The sequence below is a fragment of the Octodon degus genome, unplaced genomic scaffold (genome assembly GCF_000260255.1).
Source record: "Octodon degus isolate 3935 unplaced genomic scaffold, OctDeg1.0 scaffold00152, whole genome shotgun sequence".
In the NCBI taxonomy this organism is placed as follows: domain Eukaryota; kingdom Metazoa; phylum Chordata; class Mammalia; order Rodentia; family Octodontidae; genus Octodon; species Octodon degus.
In genome coordinates this window covers 4,906,956-4,928,127 of record NW_004524728.1, presented here as the reverse complement: position 1 = coordinate 4,928,127, position 21,172 = coordinate 4,906,956, and the positions used below count along the sequence as shown (strand labels likewise).

Below are 21,172 nucleotides of genomic sequence, written 5' to 3'. Positions count from 1 at the left end.
CTTTCCTAAATTGTTTATTCAGGGGTTCCATCATTTTTATATTCTGCTCTATTTTTTTATCAGTGTATTCTTTAGCAGCATTTAGTACTTCTTTGATTATAGTTACCGCTATATGTTTTAGTTCTGAAATTATATCTGATGTGATTTCTTCTATACCTTTCTGCAGTTGATTTTTTACTGTCAACGCTATTATTTCTGAGATATCTGGCATGTGATTACCAGTTTCCTCAGTGCTGGTGTCTTCTGCAGTTGTACTGGGTGGACTCGAGGCCTGAGACTGCATTTTGTTCCCTCTCTTTGTCATTTTGTATAGCACTGTCTTCTGACCTTTGGTGAAGAGCTTGGATAGAGTTATTACCTTAGCACCAGGTCCAGATCTACGAAGTTCAGATTCCTCCATGTGGGTGTTGCTTGGATCTGGTTGCTGTGCTCCACTTCATTCTGCTGCAGCCGTTAGACTTGAACCCTTTGTGTCTCTCTGGCAAGATGTTCTGCTCCTGAATCAACTGGGTGGGTCTTGCCTCTAGCCTCTTTGCAGGGAGTTCTGCTGAAGGGTTCTGTGCTGAGCCTGTGCTCTGGGTCTATTCAGGATCCAGAGGAGCCCAGGTCATCTCACTCACTCACCGGGCCTGCGCTCTGGGTCTGTTCAGGATCCTGCCAGGCCCTGGGTCGTCTCACTCCAGTCTAAGATTATTTCAAGTTTTTTGATCAGTATGAAATATAGCTACTTCAATAGTAGAAGAAGTTTATCCGCATGCCTTTGTCTCCAATGTTATTCTGCTTGGTCACTCTATCTTTATTTTAAACTAACATTTACAAAGGAAACTTTTTGGTAGCCCTAGTATCAAAGGTTAAAGTTCCATTGCCTTATTTTTCGCCATTTCCACTTTTGCAGGAGCAAGCTTATCTGATAATCTAGCTTGGTCACCTTTTCTTTTGCCTTCCTTCCCCTGAGCCTTCTGGGCATCTTGGCAGCATAGACAACACCTGTGGATGCCACCAGAAGCTTCTATAACCTTCCTGAAGCTGTACTGTCCCACCCTTCCACCCCTTCTGAGAACCAGGGCCTGAGACCACTCACAACTTTGTAATATACTTCTTGTCTTCTTTCACATAGTTGCTGCAAACATAGTTATGCTCTTATAACACATAGTAATACTCTTCATAAGGTTAATTTTTAATAACATTTGCTTTGGTTGAACACATGTGATTATTTAAGCAACATTCTATTATTGAAATTTATTTTAAATTATAAATATTGTGAGTGTGGTTTTTTGAGACAGGGTCTCACTATGTGGTTCATGATAACCTTAAATTATGTAGATTGGGCTGTCATCGAACTTGTGATGATCCTCTTGCTTCACCTTCTTAAGTACTAGGATTACATGTGCATGTCATCACACCCAACCCTCAGATACTCTGTGGTTTAATTTTACACAGTACTAAATTGATTTCAAAAAATTTGTGTGATTTCTTTGTGGTAATAACAGTTGAAATTATTTCTTCTAGATATTTAAAATATTTAACATAAAAACTATGCAAAATTATTTGTCTGATAAAAGCAACACTACATCAAAAGTTTGTAACATTTCTTATCTTGATAGAACAGTAATTAACAATGCTTGTTTTGGGCTGGGGAGATAGCTACATGGCATAAGCACCTACCTAGCAAGTGCAAGGTCCCAAGTTCAATCCCTGGTACAGCAAGTGCCAGCCCAGAGCTGGGCTTAGTGGCACATGCCTGTAATCCTAGCACTAGGGAGGCTGAGACAGGAAGATTACTATGAGACTGAACTGTGTAGTGAGACCCTGTGTCAAAACCCCCAAACTATGCTTCCTTTGCCCTATGCTTAGTAGCATCTAAAAACTGTCAGTAAATAAACAAATTTGCAGTTCTAAGTGTATTTGTTTTATGATAGTTTTACTATTTTTGGAACATTTTCATATTTTATCAGCCCTTTTTATGATTACCTACAGACATTCTTTTGCTGTTTATTAATTTTGTATTGTTTTTATTTGAATGAGGTCTTCTACAGTAAAGCCGTTGATGTATTTACTGCATTTTTTTTCTTTACATCAGCAAGTGTTAATGGTTCCTTCACAACCTTGGGATATTTTCTTACTAAATCACATGTCAGAAAATATCTGCCAATTGTTTTCTAGTTTCTGGGGGGACTCTCCCTCAGGCCCGTGTGTGTGTGTGTGTGTGTGTGTGTGTGTTTGCACGTGCATTTGTGTGTATGTACCAACCCATATGTATATAGACCAAGAATTCTGCTGAATTTGTGTTACTACTGCAATAGATTAGTACAAACTTATTGCTATAAAATAACCCACTTTATTCTGACCATATCAGAAGTCTGATATGTTGCCAATGTTAATCTGTAAGTCAGATACTCTCTCTCTCTCTCTCTCTCTCTCTCTCTATATATATATATATATATATATATATATAGCTACTTTATAAAACTGACTTTGAAGGTAATGCTTTTGCTTAAAAATTAGTTTAAAGAATTTGGATAACCTGAATCCTGAGACATAAACACTGATAGAGCAGGCTTCTTTTGAACTCAAAAGAGCTAGACACGAATTTCAGCCAAATAGGTCAAGGGGGCCATGGAGATAGCTCAATGGTCTAAGTGCCTGCCTGGCAAGGACAAGGACCTGGTTTCAATTTCCAGTACTGCATGCTGTGCCAGCCCTGGAACCAAAGGCAAGCTGTGCCAGCCCCAGCACCCCAGGCATGGTGACGCACACCTGTATTCCTAGCATTTGGGAGGCTGAAACAGGAGGATCACTATGAGTCCAAGCTGCATAGTGAGACCCTGTACCAAAGACGTAAAATTAAACAACAACAACAACAAACCAATCAGGGCAAGGATCTCTTTCTATGCCCTGGGACTAAAATGACCAACACTCTGGATCTCTTTCAATTCCACTGCAAAGAAAGGAATGAGTAGAGGTGGAAAGGATGAAACATGCTACAAATGAGCATTTCTGAACTAGTTCTGTTTTACACATGGAAAGAAATTTAGAAGCTGCATTGCTTATTTTATCTTGGACGTAACTTATTTAATAAAACACTCATAGTTGTATGATAGCTCTTATATTCCAATATCTTTTCCACATCAAACACTGGCAAATTAAATAACAAAAACTATTATTTTTTGCAACTTTACTGTTGACAGGTAAGCAGAGACACATGTCAATGTTTTGACTGAGTGCTGTAGGCTTTTCTAGTATAAAGGCAAAATCTTTAGTACAAAGGGCATTGCTTTTCTGCTGTTCTAATACACTTTTCTTTTTAGAATAAAATGTAACACTTCTATCTATATTTTTATGTTAATTTAAAGGTGAATTATCACGCTTTTATTGATGCCTTTTGAGATGAGAGTGACATCTAAAGTACATATTAGTATATCATTAGTTTTTCTGACAGAGAACATATATTTTGGTGTTTACTACTACTGGTTCATTCAACTCAGAATACCTGGGTCCATCAGAATTTATTGGTAGATCCATCAGCATTTACTGGCTGGCCTATTGGCATTTACTGGAAGAAATGCCAGAGGATTGATGAGAAGGCCCCTGGAGGGCAAACTCAGTCTTGCTGAAACACTCTTCACATGTATCAGTATGGAAAGCTAATTTGATGAAGTTGAGCCTGAAACCCTAACAGAAGACCACTTTCCGTTGGGAAAAAAAAGTTCCTCCATGAAGGAGAAACACTGACCTGAGCTAAGTCTGCATCACTTAACTCTAAGTTTGCCTTTCGCCTGTTGTTAACCGGCCTAGAAAATGTAACAGCTACTAGTATATTTATAAATTGTTTTGATACATATTTTTACATGCAAAGATAAAAATCTAAGTATCCTTAATAGAATCTTTATTTTTTGGCAAGAAACTTTATATGATTTATTTATTTATTTTTTTATTTTATGACAGGGTCTACAGGGTCTATAGGGTCTCACTGCATAGATCAGACTCATAGTGATCCTCCTGTTTACAGCCTTCCAAGTGCTGGGATTACAGGCCCACACCACCATGCCCAGTCTCCATCGAGGTCTCAGCTCATGCCAGGGGCAGGGCTGGCACAGCAGGCCCAGGGATCAAAATCCTGGCCTCTGCATCTGCCTAAGGAGGCACTTTAATCTGCTGAGCTATTTGGCCAGCCTTTTTTTTTTATTTTAAAGAGAAAAAAATATAAGTGAAACAGAGTTTCAAAACAGGCTAGCAGGAGAATAACAGTAATTAATGCATTGTATATTGTTACATTCATAGCAATTGTTCAGAGTAGAAGATAGAGGCATGAAGTCTTGTCCAAATAATAATAGCACAAATGTTTCTTTTCAATGAATTAAGAGAAACTAGCTGTATAACAATCTTAATTCTTTTGTCTACAAATATATATTTTTTTCATTCCTTCTCCCTTTCCCCATCACATTTTGTCTTTGAACAGTTTCTTTTCAATTCACAATACTTTTATGAGATTCTAATGTGAACTTTCATCTAGGCTAAATAGAAAGAGTTGACCAGATGGCTGACATTAAGTAATTGAATGTAGGTTTTATAGCTCTGATTCCACCACTCAATTAAGTTCTGCTAAAATTCGAGGAAAGATTTGTGGATAATGGGGCCAAGGACATGGTTCAGTAGAATAAGTGCTCCCCTGGCAAGCACAAGGGCCTGAGTTCAATCCCCAGCTCTGCAAAAAAAAAAAAAAAAAAAAAAAGATATGGGGATAAGATGAGATATTGATCAAGTCAGAACAAATACTTAAGCAGATAATCCTAGATGAACTTTTATGAAGGGCAAAGAGATCAAGCTTTTTGGATTTTTCAGAAATATATATTCAATATAACTTGTATTTTTATATGTATAGTATAGTATATGGATTATGCTAAAATACTGGGTTAGCTGCATTTCTGAAAATGTCCACTGTCCATGTCAATGCTGAAGAAAACTGGTCAGTGTATTTGTTCCTTTTTCATAAGACAAGTCCTTTGAGTGACAGAAAGGTCAGGTATTTGATTATAGTGACAGCACACTATCTCCCCATATTTAGTGAAAATTGTCTTACTAATGAAATGAAGGAATGCACAGTTTCAAAAGAGTAGAACAATACACAGCAACAGAAAAGTTGGCAGATCTACTTGCTCACTAATGGACCTTAATATTGTCTTGATAGATGACATAAAAGGAATTTTGGCTGGATAATTGAAAAACTCAGTGCCATTAGCTGGAAACAATTAGATGAAAACATGCCATATTAGAAATATTAGATCATTCTCTAGGCCCTCAAATAGAATTTGCCTGCTATAATCTTGATATTAATACAGATGAATTAATTAAAATATTTTCTTTAACTTTTACTTTATTGATGGGCACATTCATAAAATATTCATTCCAAAAATTACTTTTGTGATTGTGATTAAACAAGCTGCTGTTTAATTAATAATGCTATTCTCATGAGAGCTTGTCTAGACATCCTGTTAATCACCAAAGTGTAGATGGCTGACTTGTGTATTCCTTGGTTTCCCAGAATATGAATTGTACTAGTCCCTGTGGCTTTCTGCTTGTCTACAAGAAATGGAATAAAATATATTCTTGCCAATAGGAAACACATAAAGTGAATAATATCAAGATGGCAGCCTTGATTATTTCTGCTTTTCATAAAGTCTTGAGCCAGCATTTTCAAGGACAAATTTTTTTTTTCTTCCTTTAAAGTCATATTTCTGTGTAGTATTGAAAGTTACCTGCTCTGTTGTATGTTCTGACTGCAAAATTCCATCTTCTTCAATATATTTTATGAAAGTAAATAAGGTAAGACTAGATTTAGATTAGGCCCCTAAGCTGTGTGTGTGTGTGTGTGTGTGTGTGTGTGTGTGTGTAAGGAATTGATTAGTTTCTGAAACTAGGATCGATACTTGGGTAATATGGCCTAGGCTTGAAAGGCATCCCAAACTCACATGATAATTCCTCAGTTGACAGCTGAAGGAGTTTTGGAGAGGTGACTGGATCACAAGGTCTAACTTCATCAAGTGCATTAATCCAGTGCTGAGATTGTAATTCAATGATGTTGTCAAGAGGTGGTGAAAACAGGTTGTGGAATGTCTTTGAAGACAGTGTGACCCTGGAGACGCTGCCAGCTTCTTAGTCTTTGGTGGTCTTACCCTCTGACCCTTTTTGCTCCCTTTCTATTTTGAAGTAGAAAACTTTCAATCACCACACCCTTTCATTATCATGTTTCTGCCTTGCTACAGTTCCAAAAGCAACAGAGCTATCTGACAATGGACTAATATTTGTGAATGTATAAGCACAATGAAACTTTAGCCTTTTAAGCTGTTTATGTTAGAAACAGTGGCAGAAAGCTAACATAACAGCATTAATTTGTTTTCACTCAAAAGGCTTGTATTAGGGATTGACAGGAGTAGGTAGGTCTCATATACATGCAGATACTGGATCTCTTCAGTTGGAAGAAGTAGGTTACTTCAGACATATCTTTGAAGAGGATAGATTTCCTTAGGCTTTCTTCTTGTTTTCTCTGCTTCTGGGCTACCATGAAGTGAGTATCCTTCTTGTGCCATGCTCTTCCACAGGATGTTTCTGCCTTGGATGATGCTGACCATGAACTAAGATCTCTGAAGCCAAGAGCCAAAACAGGGCTTTCCTCTTAAAAATTGTCTATGTCAAGTATTTTTCAGAGCAACAGAGGGGGGACTAGTACATCTATGTTGAACTGGTTGTATGTTTTGCTCGTTGTGGATTTTATTAAGAATGATCACAAGATAAAAGAAGCTGCTATCATGAATTTCTCAAAGGAGCCATTTCTAGGTGAAATAGATGAAGTGTGCCCATCTAGGAACCATAAAGGTTTCTGGAAACTCAGAGGTTCTGTTATAGAAGGGGAGCACTGAATTCCTTCTAGAAAAGAGAATTATTTTTTGTTAGGAATGAAAAAATAAAGCCATATTAATATGCAAAACTGTAAAAGGCTCAAGTCAACAACTTCTGACATTGCCAGTCCTATGGATAAACCACTACTACTATGGACTACTGCACTATGTTGGCTTATTTTGCTGAATTCACACACCTACAATTAAATGGCAATGGAAATGGCAATTTAAATGGCAATGGAATACCCATCTCTGACAAAACTAAACAAAGAAAGGGGATATAAATTAAGGAACATTTTGTGTCTGTATATACAAAATAGGATAGATATACAGCTACTTTCTCTTAATTCAATGAGAAGAAAGGTTTGTACTAATAGTGTTTGGACAGGATATCATGACCGCATCATGTACTATGAATAACTACTACGAAGACAACTATATGCAATGTATTAATTATTGTAACTGTCCTACTGACCTGTTTTGAAACTGTCTCATTGCTATTTGTTTCTCAATAAATTAATAATAATAATAATAATAATAATAATAATAATAAAAGAATGGAAAGAAGCAATTGCAGGGAGGATGTGGTGGATGGTGGGGAGATGCCACACGGGCCTGCAGCTCCTGGCCATGGCAAGGCTAGGTGCATGCACCCTGTGCCCTGTGGCTTGGCCTGGTCCTGGCACTGCTGCAAATGTTACTGCTCTCTCACTGGCACCGAGCTGGGCCGCTTGGACCTAGCCTCATCCCACAGCAGGAGCAAAAGCGGCTCACAGAGGCCAAGGTTGAGGCCGAGACCAAGTGGACGGGGACACCTGGGGCATCCACTTCCACTCTGGGGCCAGTGTCTGAGTTTATGCTGAAAGTCCAGATGAATGACATCATAAGCTACCAGTATCTGAGTCAGGCAGTTGTGCAAGTGTTTGTGAACTACATGAAGACAGTTCCACAGTGACCAAGAGCAATGGCGCAGTGCTGATCAGAGTTAGGACTACATGTTAGGACTCGGCTTGACCATGGTTGCTTACAAAGATGGCTACGTGTTGAACCCACTGCCCTGGAGGACTGAGAGGATGCCCATAGGAAGCCGATTTCATTCATCAGTTACACTTTCTCTGTTTCTGCAAAGCCAAGTGAATATATGGCTGTTTGAAGACACTGTTTTGATTACTGGAAAATTAGCTGATGCCAAATCTCAACCAAGTGTTCAGTTTTCAAAAGGTTTAATTCAACTTCCTGCCAACCATCACATTAGCAGTGTTACTGGCCATCTTAAAGTCCTGCAAGTTTCTGAAGGTGAACAATTTTCAGTATGCAAGTGGAATTATACCCAGTAAACTAGGTTTGGAAAACATTGAATTGACCCCTCTTGCTGCGTTATGTGTGAAAATATATTCTGGGGGAAAGAACTGACAGTGGATGTGGTTCCATCCAGGTGTCTCTGCCTCTTCCACACACAAGTGAGATCAGCCCTGGGGTTCGCATCCCTTCCTGGGCCTCCGACATAAGCGCAGGTGCTTGGGTGAACTCGGGCTGAGGAGTGGTCGGAGACCAGGACAATCAGTTAATTTGGACTTACAATGCCCTACACTTGGACTATTGGGTGGCAGCTCCATTCCCAGGAATTAGAGGTTTAGGTATTAATGAAGATTCCAAGGATATAACAGCCTATCACACAGTGTTTTTTACAGCCATATCAGGAGGAACAATTGTCATTGTCATTGGATTTTTTGCTGTATTCCTTACTGCATGGATAAGTGTGGTACTCCACCAAAAAGAGAAAGAAATATCACTAAACTTGAAGTCCCCAAAAGAGACCAGACCACTTCAGCAACACACATTAATAACATTAGTTCAGTCAAAGTGGCATTGAAATGTGAGGACAAGTCACAATTATTCAATGCCCCCAACCCTGCTTACAGTCCTCAGGAGAAGGAACCATCAAAGGCAGAAGCAGAAGAAAGAGTTTCCATGGTAAAAACTCAAAACACTTTTAAAATCTACAATGAAGATGTTTCATTTCTATCAGCCAATGAAAATAGTTACTCAAGAAAAACAGGGCAGTCCTTGGTGCCCAGTATGGGGCTGAGGCAGCCTAGACACCTTCACAGCAGCCCGTCTTCTTCATTAGGTCGGGCTCCCAAGGAAAGCGGTATCTCACAGGGACTGAGGAGGGATACGGGTGCTCCCAGATTCCTGAACAGCTTATGCATATCTGCAGCCAGCCCATCACCATCCTGCAAACCTTAGGCCTTTTCTCCACCCCAGAGCAGCTACATCCTGCTAAGTTGACCACTTTGCCAGGAAAGGGACAGTCAGTCTATGGCCAACTGATGGAGCCAGTAAACAGAGAGAACTTTGCAAGACATTGCCCAGAATGCCAATGTGTTCTCACACCCAGCCCTGGATGCCAGGGAGGAGGACATGGTGCTGGAGGGTCAACAGAGTCTGCCATCCCAGACCTCAGCCTGGAGCTGCTATTCCAACGGCCTCCTGGAGTCAGTCTCTGTGCCCAGAACTCTGAATGAAGCAGTCGTCATGACTCTTTTCTGCTGAGCTTCAAGGCATTTCAGAACAGACCCTCCTGGAACTGTCCAAAGAAAAACCCTCCCCTCACCCCAGAGCTTGGTTTGTGTCTCTTGATGGAAAGGTCTGGCATACAGGACTAGGGTGAAACCCTGCAGCTGCAATCCCTGCAGAGAGTATAGGGGAAAGAACCACCCAACTAGTCCAGAAGCAGAACATCTTGCCAGAGGGGCACAACAGGTTCAACCCCAAAGGCAGCAGCAGGAAGCAAGAAGGAGCTGAACACAGCTACCAGACCCAAGCCAGGCACAGCTGGATAAATCCAAACTTTGTAGATCTGCACCTGAACTTCAGTAGGTGCTAAGGTTATAACTGCAACAAAGCTTTACAACAAAGCCCAGAAGACAGTGCTATGCAAAATGACAATGAGAAGGAGCAAAATGCAATCTCAGAACCCAAGCCCACCCATAACAAGTGCAAAGGACACTACCACAGAACAAATTGGGAATCACACAGCTGAAAGCAATGAATCAACAGCTTCTGAAATAAAGAAAGAGCTGCAGAAAGGTATAGAGGAACTCAGATTGGAAACGAAAAAAGAAATCCCTGAATTAATAACATCTGCAGTTAAGAATCAAATGCAGAACATATGCAGGAAACTCCATGCCCACCCAGAACAAGTGCAGAGGACGCTAGCTCAGCTCAAATGTATGAATTAATAGCATCAATAGTAAATAAGCAACAGCAGAAAGTCATAGAGGAACTCAGAGCGGAATTCTTTTCTACTAGCTCAGCTCAAATGTATGAATTAATAGCATTGATAGTAAATAAGCAACAGCAGAAAGTTATAGAGGAACTCAGAGTGGAATTATTTTCTGAAATAAAAAAAGAATTCTCAGAACTCATAGCATCTGAAGTAAAGAATCAACTACAGAAACATAGGCAGGAAACTCAATCTGAAAAAAAACACTGCAGTAAAAGAATTTATAACTGCTTCTAAAGAAGACATTGATAAAAAAAAGAGGAGATTAGAAAAATGATGGATTCCTTGAATGAGCAATACAGGAAAGAAATAGATCACATGAAGAAGAGTCAAAGAGATATAGAGGAATTTAGAATCTCAATCACAAGCTTGCAAAACCATTTAAGTGAAAGTGAAGACAGAGTTTCAGATCTTGAAGATGCTGGTGCAGCTAGTGAAAAGGTAAGAAAGGATCCCTTAAAAACAACTAGGATGCAGGAAAAAATAATCCATCACCTGCAAGACAATGCAAAGATGAACAATGTGAGACTAATAAGCATCAATGAGAAAGAAGGAGTCAATACAAATGACATTAAAAAAATTATGGGCAGAAGTAATAGCAGAAAACTTCCCAAATATGAGGAAACAATCTGACATTCAGGTAACTGAAGCATACAGAATGCCAAGTAACCTCAACCCAATTAAAAACCCACTGAGACATATAATACTCAAAATCCTAATACTCAAGGCTGAAGCAAGAAACCAGCCTTTGCTCGATTGTTCAAGACCAGTCTAGTTTCTGCTGTGAGACATTGTTAAAAAAAAAAAAAAAAAACTTAGCTGTTTTTGATATGTTCTATAAGGCCAAAATTTATAATATCCATTCATTCATTCATACATTCATTCATATGTACAGCCTCTGTCCATCTCTCTGTCTGTGTCCCTATCTCTCTGTATCGCTTCAACTTTCTCCTTTCCTCTCTTCATCTTTTCGTTTTCTCTTTTTTTCCCACTCCATACCTTTATCAGATATGTTCCCAGAAAAGCACAAAGCTAATTCACAGCTCTGTTTTGTTTTTTTAGAAAGTATAGTGCAGATTTCCTTTTGAATATATGAAAAGGGTAGGATATTAGCTTTCCTTCAGTTTGATATCTCTTCAGAGTGAGAAAAATTTTTTCCTTTCCTTAAAAAAAAGATGCAAAAGTTGTGTCAATGAATAAAGCAAGGATGCAAAAGCTTTGTCCTCTTAGAGCCCCCCTTGGTTCCCTTAGGGAGAGGAGTTGCTTTGTCTGCTGTGGCCCAGATTTATGCCCTGCAATGGAGGCAGATCTCACGTGATTATAACTATGAATGTGTCTGTCTTTACAAATCAGGCTCTTCAAGAGTTTTTTCTGGCCTCAACGTTGCATTTCCGACACTTAGTACCTTGCCTGGTAAGAAGACAGTTATCAGTGTTGTAAATGAATAAATGAGGACAAGTGACATGTTTTGAAGTGAGGTGAGAGAGTGGAAACCCTATGTCTGAAATTAAGTGAAGGAATCTCAGAATTGTTGCAGGTTAGTGACTCTAAAATTTCCACAGGGGTTAGTATGTCACTCAGCCACGGTAAAGTGCCCGTGTACATTAGAACTATTATTTTCATTTAGAAGTTCCATAAACTTTTGCTCTTTTACTTTAATACTGTCTAGAAGAGGAAATAAACAGGAGGCCAATCCAATGATTGCACTATTCCAGATGTGTAAAATATCTGGGGGAAAATGGGAGAAAAGGCTCTTTTTACTTATGAGTTACTGATTGGTTGCCCTTCTATAAAATCAAACCCTTGAAAGATATTAATGGTAGCTACAGTTATTGTGAAATATATACTATTTTCTTCAATGGGGAGAGGAAAATGATATGATGGAGGAATTATGAATTTTCCAGAAATTTTGTGGAATTTATGCAGGGGTTTTCTCTAGGCATGGTAGTTTTCCAGCCACCACATGCCTGCATTCAGCATTTTCTTTGATCAGGATGAACATATGGGTACTTTCTGACTCTGTCTTCTAGGGAGAAGGAAGCTCTGCTTTGTTTCAAGACTCAAGAGAAAATCCTCAGTTTTGGGTTGGAGAGCAGAACTGGCTCTCTTTTCTGGAGAGTTTATAAAAAACTGAGAGACAGAAGAACACACAGCAGGGCAGTTTTATTTTACAGCACTTGCGGGCATGTTTCTTTCTCAGTGACTTGCAAGGGAGCCTTTTTATACCACTGTCACTATGCCCACTTGTTTTCTTTTTCATGCCCAGCAGCTCAGAAGTCCAGGGTTTTAGGATTCTCAGGGGAAGAAATCCTGGGAGGACTGTCTTCCTGTCTATTTGGATCACTCTGGGAAGAGTGGGAATCCTATTATAATCTAACCTGTTTGCATTTAATCAAGCTGTTCATACTGTCACTTCATGAATCCAGAATTAGAGTTATGTGTGTTTATGGGGGTGCCCTATGTCAAGTGAAGCCTGAAATTTTGTGAGGCAATTTGGTTCTCTCTCCCAAGGGTGCCACTGGTCCCCTGGACTTCAAATGAATCAATGAATATAGAAATAAGTTGTTTCTTCCATTATGATCATAAAAATGCACAATAGCAATAGCATCCCATTTATTTGGACTCTGGGGACTTATTGTCCTTATGTGTCTGGGAAGCATGGTATAGAGTTTCAAATCTGAAAACAAGTGATTTGCTTCCTTTGACCAAGTTTCTAATGAAGCGTTTCTTTGGTTCTGGGGATGTGCACAACCAGCTCAATAATAATACTGAGGACACAAATGTTAGCTGCTCAAAAATATATTTTTAACAGTAAATTTCTAAGGTAACAGAAGTGTGTAAAATATTGTTTTTAAGGGGTCAGGCATTGTGGTGCAAGCCTGTAATCCAGGGCTTGAGAGGCTGAGGAAAGAAACCATGATGAATTCAAGACAAGCGTGTATTACATAATGAGTTCAAGGCCAGCCCAGACTCCACAGTGAGCCCTATTTGAAAAATAAAAACAAAAACAAAAAAACCTATATTTTTAAAAATAAAGACACTTACTTAAGTAGATACTTGCATCTAGAACTTTTTTCAACATCCATTGTCAAATTCTATAGTTCTTTAATCACAGAAAATTTTGATCTGATCATTATAACAGAAAACTAGGAGGTTATGTCAAGAAATGTATTTCTATCCAGGAAAATCTCATTTAGTCATTATCTATTTTTCATTTCTGAAGATGAGATAAACCAGAATTTTAAAATCTATGTGATGACTATAAATGTACTTAGGACTTAAAGAGTTATTTTGTGGTGGGGCTGGAACATGATGGGTGAAGTCCTAAGTGTGCGCGTCTGTGTGGCTGCAGCGACTGGTAATCATTGAGTTGTGTCTCTCTGGGGCTTGGTCCCTTGGTGGAGCCAGGCTCAGGGACCTGGGGGGAAAGCTGGGCTTCCCATTCAGTCCTCAGACATACCCTTTGGGCCTTCTGTCCTCTCACCTCAAGCTGACACTTTCTTTCTGGAGCAACTCTGGTGCATTTCACTTAGTGATGTTTTTGAATCTTATGTCTGGCTTATGCTAACTCTTTTTCCCCTGTAAAATTGTGACATCCTCAAAATCTTGGAAAAGACACTTCTGAAATTTGTATTTCAAAGTTGAGTCTCAGAAGTTAATTAACTTGCGCCCAAACCACTTAAGCAAGAAGGAACACACTGTGATACAGACCCCTCTGTGTAGCTCTGTGTAGCTCACTTCCACAACCCAAAACGGAACTTAGCAAACAGAAAATGCAGGTACCAGATCCTCTCTATTATAATCTCTAAGATGGTGTAATGCTTCCTAGTAACCCTTAAATAGAATGAAAGGCTGTATATATATCTACTCAAGATATCACTTGCTGACTGTATACTTTTAAAGTATAGCTTAAATTTTTAAAATATCTTTTAACCTTTCAAATATAAAATTTGAATAAAAACCACCAAATACCTGTATGGTACTCATGTCTAATAATTTGCACTTCTTCGGCTATACCTTTGGTTGTAATGTATATATTTTCATTTAATTGGGAAAAACTACATCTATTAATAATAGTATGCTGAAATCGATAGAAATAGAGTATTTTCTTTTCTTTTAAATTTGTTTTACTAATTATGTCCATTTATTATTATTCCAAAACCATCAATTTCTAGGATGGCTTTGGAGCTGTCTCAAAATTGTGTGGCCATATTTTTCATTAAATACAAGTACCTGTCTTGATCCCCAAAAATCATTAATATTGAATTTTAATTGATTAGTAAATGCTTTGTCTTTGGACTCAGGCATATTCTAGCAAGCATCTCTAAAAGGTAAATGAGGTTACCTCATAACTTACTCTCAGAGTGTCTCTGTTGACCTTTCTTTAAAGGTTGTTCTAAAGTCTTTGTTATGCGTTGTAACATCTTTGTTATTTAGACTCCTTAAACACTGTGTTTAATAATCTATTCTGATTTAGGGTGGGGACAAAGATGGTATTAAGTTTTCTGTGTGTAATTTTAGGCATTTATCTATTGAAAAATGGGACAGTGACTCAGGTCCACATGGGAAAAGCTTTGAAAGCACCATAAGACAGTCATGGTTCTTCAGTACTGATGAAGTCAGGATGATTTCTTAAAGATATGATGGGCTTTGGGGTAGAAAAGCCAGGCCCAACTGTTCTAATATGGTATTTAAGATACCATATGTAGTCTTGTCTGAGTAATATGGTCAGCAAAACATCACTGCAGGTTCTGCCAGGAGCAGCTGTGCTTCTGTGGGGCCAGGTCTGGCTCTCAGTGAACTTGGCTGGGTCAGACCTGTCTTTCTAGGAGGACACCCAGGTCCAAGTGCCAATATCCATCACAGGAGAAGACCTTCACCTACATACACTCTAGAATGTTCTAGAAGGAATTTTAGGGGTTGGAACATTGCCGTTCAAAAAATACATTTTGTAAATGTGAAGGGGAAGATGGATTGGTGAGGAATGGGAGAAACAGAACTTACAATGTGCTGTGTACATGCACGTATTCCTGTGATGAATGTAGTCAATACAAATAGCAAGCATGCACTAATAAAAAGTAAAAAATGAGAAGAGAAAATGCAAAAAAGACTTTTGGACTAAAAGGAAGTAGTTTAAAAATTGTTTTCAACTATACTTTCTGGATTAAAATATTATTTTATATCAGGAGCCAGTAAAAAGCTTAGATGCTTTGAATAACTTTAGTGAAATAAAAAAGTCCTATAGACACTGTATCTCACAAGAATCTTAAAGTACAAAAAGATATTATGTTTTGTGTAGCTGTGAGTAAATTTAAATGACATCTTTTCCATTTTATGTGTTTTAAAATAGAAAAGTTGACAGCAGGTATAACTGTTGGCTTCTGATGTCATTTGTGATTTATCCATTGGACTGAAACTATTTGGCTCTGTGGACCAGGCCAGGAGGAAGTTTATTAGTTATTAGAACTTGGCTGTGCTGCTGTACTCTGACAGGTAGAAATGGTGTGAGATGAAGCTTTAGTGCCATGGGAGCTCAGTGAAAAACAATGGTGTTCAATGAATCTTAGGGATAAGGCATCACAAAATGTTTGGGACCCCTGAAACTGTCTTCCTCAGACTCACACAATGTATACTGTTTCTCCAAAATCTGGTGGTTTTTACATTTCCTTCACTGTGGTACCTGAGCTGAGAGAATGAGCTTATTCATTATAGAAAACTATCTAGAACATGAATTGGGTACATTTCACTGATATTTTCTAGTAATAATCTAATACTTCAATACAGATTATATTTCTTCATATAGTGTGATGCAAGTTTGCATATCACTAGACAAATATAGCTAGGTGTTTTTAGTGGTTGTTTGGACAAGGTATCATTTAGGTATTTTCTTGCTTCTTAATGCTAACTCTTTGTTGACTTAAAACTCATAGGTTATTAGCTTGTAAAAGCAGCGTTGTATAGATGACACCAAGGCACGGCCCCACTGCAAGCAATAGTTGAACCTGCTTGCACTATGACTGCAGTGGTCGTTAAGTGCTTGGATGGCTCATCAAAATGAATCTAATTTTGCTAGTGTTCCTAAGAGATTCGGATCACTTAAAGGCCTCTTACCAAATTAAAGTCTTTGCAGTGAGTTTACACATTTTCCTTGATCCTATGGTGGGTGAGATCGGGCCATTTTCTTGAGATATCCTGGTACAAAGAACATGGAACCTTTTTAAAGCAAATTGTTGAAAAATGTATTTATTTGATACTGGGTCTTGCTATGCAGCTCAGACTCGTAGTGATCCTCCTGTCTTGACCTCCCCAGTGCTGGGATTACAGGTGTGTGCCACCACTACTGGTTTTGGAGTTGGCATAGCGGGTGACAGGGCATGTGGTACTGGGAATTGAATTCGGGTCCTTGCACTTGCAAGTGCTTAGACCACTGAGCTATCTCCCCAGCCTAAACTTGACATCTGTTTTTTTTTTTTTGTTTGTTTGTTTTTTGGCAGAACTAGGGATTGAACTCAGGCCTTTGTGCTTGCCAGGGAAAAGCTTATTCTACTGAGCCATCTCCCCAGCCCTTGACAACTTTTTAATTAATCTCTTTAACCATATCTGCCTTAATCTCTAATTTAAGTGCACATCCTTTCTGCTCAAACTGTAAGTTTTTGGAATTTTTACAGTCTGATTTTTGCTTCCCTTTCTAATTTTAAATCTGACAAGTAGCAACAAGCAATACCCTGACTGACAATGCCACTGTCTGAGTATTTTGCTACTTAAGAGTTTCCTCAGCCAGATTAACAAGTCCATCAGCTTTATACTTGGCTTTCTGCAAAGTCTTCACACATGGACAAAATGTAGATAAGTTCATCACCGAAAGTAACATAAATGGATGCTAGTCTAATTCCCACAGGAGTCCTCACTTCTATCTGAAATTTCTTTTTTTCAAATTACTTATTTTTATTAAAGAGCCTGCAAGCAGGTGCAGGAGTTAGGTGCTTAATCCCCAGGCTGGCCATGTTGGTCCCACCCCGAGGCATGCTAAGATAGCAATTGAGACTGGGATGGCGGTGAGTGCCTGTAATCCCAGCTCTTGGGAGGCTGTAAACAGGTGGATCACTATGAGTCCGATTTAGTAGTGACACCCTGAACACCCTGTAGACCCTTCCCTAAAATACCATAAATAAAAAAATAAATAAAATTATTTTTAATTTTTTAAAAAAAGTAAAGAATAAAAATAGTGAAAAAAACCACATATTAGAATCATACACAATTTCACCAAATAAAATGATAGAAGTTCAATAATGGTTGTGGTATTGAGTAGTTTTGTCTTTAAATTAGTTGTTTAGATTACTGGATATGAGCATACAAAATTGGCTAAAAAATTAAAAAGAAGAGAGAAAAAAGTTGAAGCATTAATTATTCCTTTCAACAAACCAGCAGAAATCAGTACAACTATCCAAGTTATTTTGTATACATACACACATACACATATATTCATATATGTATATATTTTTCCCTCTTTATTTTTTTTCTCCTTTCCTTCATCCTTCCCTTTGAAGTTTCTTCTCCTTTCACAGTGTTTTTTGTACCATTCAGATTTTATTTACTTTTTCACTTTCTTACACTAGAGAGACAGTACAATGCTTAGACATGCAGGTGTGATTTATTTCATTTATGAGTATGGTCACTAGTTGTACCTATTTATCTATAAAAATCTTAAATTTATCATTTTTATAGCTGAGTAATATTCCATTATGTAAAATACTACATTTTTCTTATCCACTCTTCAGGTGATGGACATTTGGGTTGTTTCCAAGATTAAGCTATGACAAATTATGCTGCTGTAAACGTGGGTGCACATGTACTGCTGCAGTGTGATGTTTTCAGTTTTTATAGAAAAATAGGGAGGAAGTGATGGGCTGTTTTGCACAGGACCTCTTATCCTAGTTTTTTGAGGAATCTTCACACTGATTTTGATTATGGTTGTAATCTCCAGTGGAGAAGGGTTCCTTTTTCTCCACAACTCCTACAACATTTGTTATTGGCTGACTTCTTGATGTTAGCCATCATTTCTGGGGTGAGATGGAATCTCAATGTTGTTTTAATTTTAATTTCTTAAATGACCAGTGATGTTGAACATTTTTTTCATGCTGATTTACCATTTGTATTTCTTTATCTGAGAAGTATATATTTATCCCAGATGTTCATTTTTTGATTGGGAAGAAAACATATCTAGACAGTGAAAATTACAGTACTTTGGAAAAAGAGGTTGAGAAGGATTTCCCAAAATGGAGATATTCCTTAATCCTCAATAGTAAGAACTAGGTCCTGCCAAATAGCTCAGTGGAATAAAGCACCTGCCTAAACAGGGGCTGGGGGTTCAAATCCTGGGCCTGCTGTGTGGGATTGCCCCCAGTGCATGCAGAAACGGTGATTGAGTCTGGGTGTGGTGGAACATATCTGAAATCCCAGCACTTGGGAGACTGTAAACAGGAGGATCACTTTCCTCTGTGGCCCCATAATCTCCTTGACCAAAAAATTTGAGACATCACTGAGTTACAGATTATTATAGTACAGGTTCTCTTATGTCCTAACTCCTCACTTACCTTGAATGGCTAGGGCCAAAATGTTGGCTATCCTTGCATCCCTCCTTTTTCTCTAATTTTTGGTCTGCAAACTTAAGTTGTCAACCCTCCAGAAGAGAAGTTTAATGATATTATTACCCTATAGCATAGGCAGTTGAGCTTAACCTCACTATCTGTCTGAATATAAAACATCTTAGACATAACATGGAACAGGTACTTTCCATCAAGTATTGATATGTTAAACTTTAAATCCCTACAGAATGCGAAAAAAAAATTTTAAAAAATAGGAATAAACAATTAGAATTTTTACACAGAAATTTAGAAATCTAATCATATGCAGCGTTGTAGCAGGACAACGCTGCTATAATGTTGACATTCCTAGGACATATTTTTTCTTGTCTCTAGTTTAAACTTATTACCTTTTTAAAATATAAACAAACATTTACTTGAGAGTGTGCCTAAGGAGAGTCACATGGACAGAAAACATTCTCTCAGACTTTCACAGAGAGCAAATTGGTCAAGCAATGGCCATGACTCATCCACATGGCTGACACTGACAAAGGTTCTACAAACTGCGGTAACAGGGTTTCAGGGTAAATCCTGAGGGGATCTGACTGACCTTGGCAGATACAAAAGTTACATTTCTTGTTATATAGGTCTTGCTTTATCTTGGTCTTAACCACCCAGCAGAAAAGTATAAAAACGAAGCATATAAAGTAAAGCCATATTAATATGCTGAGCTGTAAAAGGCTCAAGTCAACAACTTCTGACAATGCCAGTCCTACAGATAACCCACTACTATTATGGACTACTGGACTATATAGGATTATTTTGCTGAATTCACACACCTGCAATATTTAAATGTCAACTAAACAAAAAAAGGGGATATAAATGAAGGACCATTTTGTATCTGTATATACAAAATATTTAGGATAGATATACAGCTACTTTCTCTTAATTCATTAGGAAGAAAGATTTGTACTAATAGTGTTTGGGCAGGATATCATGTCTGCATCTTTTACTATGAATAACTACTATGAAGACAACAATATGCAATGCATTAATTATTGAATCTGTCTCACTAACTTGTTTTGAAACTCTCATTGCTACTTCTTTCTCAATAAAATTTTTAAAAAATTAAAAAATAACTAAGAGGATCTCTGAATCCAATCTGCGCAGTGAGATCTTGAACACCCTGGAGATTCTTCCCTAAAAATACAGGAAAAAAATAGGAAGAACCACCATTGTGAAAATGGCCATCCTCCTAAAATTGTTATTCAGATTCAAAGCAATCCTGAGTAAAATACCATTAGTGTACCTCCCAGATGTAGAGAGCAGAGCTATCTTGCCAGCCCTTTATTGGGTTTCTAAATTTATTCCTTTATTCTTTCATAGTTTGCCTGAGAATGAGGAGCACCTGCTGTCCAGTGATGTCCTCTCTGAAATGTTTTTCCCAATCTGATTCTCAGAGACTGTTCCATTGTTTCTCTGAGTTTTTCCACAGTGTTTCCTTTGGGCAGATTCTTTTCCTTCTGTCTTAACAAAGGTTTGGTTCTCCCTTACGTCACACAATGTCACTTTATTCTGTTACATCGTATAATTTCTTCATTCTACCCACAACCGTGTGTGGTAAATGTTAGGTTTCTCCCTTTTTCCTATTCTTATTCCTTTTCTAATTCACTGTAAATTGGCTTCCAGCCTTACTTTTCTGCTGAGCTTGCTATCTTAAAGGTTAACAGATTACATTTTGTTGAATCAACCAATATTTTTAATCTATCCAAATTCAGAAAATACTGACACTCAACCCCACATAGACACATAGACTGGAAGTATTAGGTTTTGCCAAATTTCCATAGGTCCATCCTAGCTAGGACCATTTAAGTTACCTGTGTGTACAGTAATGGACTTAACATATGGTGGGACAAAGCAGAACGTAGATGATTAACTTCTCTGGAGGACAGCATTTCATTGGCTCCTGGTTTCAGAGGTTTCAATCTATGATTACTTGGCTCTGGTGCTTCTGGACCTGTGCTAAGGCCCTGCCACATGGTGGGGACCTGCAGGGGAGGAATGTGCTCATGCAGTGGCATAAGGCAAGGAAAGAAAGAGGCAGGACGTTGGCTGGGTCCCAATATCCCCTTGATGTTATGCTGATTTCTCCAAGGCAAAGAGAACAATTAAGGTGAATCCAGGCTTAGCACATACTTAGCATACATAACTTTAAAAAACCTTGAGAATCTGGGACATCAGGGTTGATTCCAAAAATAAAAATTTTGGAGGCTACCAAAGTTAGTTGTTTTCCTGGCTCTGGTTAAGAGTTAATGCATCAGCCAGAATGGTCAGTAGTGTTACATACTGAGTTTTGTACTCTCCCAATTCCTAAGTTGAAACTCTGTCAAGTGTCCAATGCTTTG

General features: G+C 38.3%; 1 protein-coding gene across 1 annotated transcript in view; it reads right to left on the bottom strand.

Annotated features, from left to right (window-relative positions):
* The window catches only part of Nkain3 (sodium/potassium transporting ATPase interacting 3), a 713,236-nt gene that overhangs the window by 44,755 nt on the left and 647,309 nt on the right, over positions 1-21,172 (bottom strand). The gene's annotated exons all lie outside the window — the stretch shown is intronic.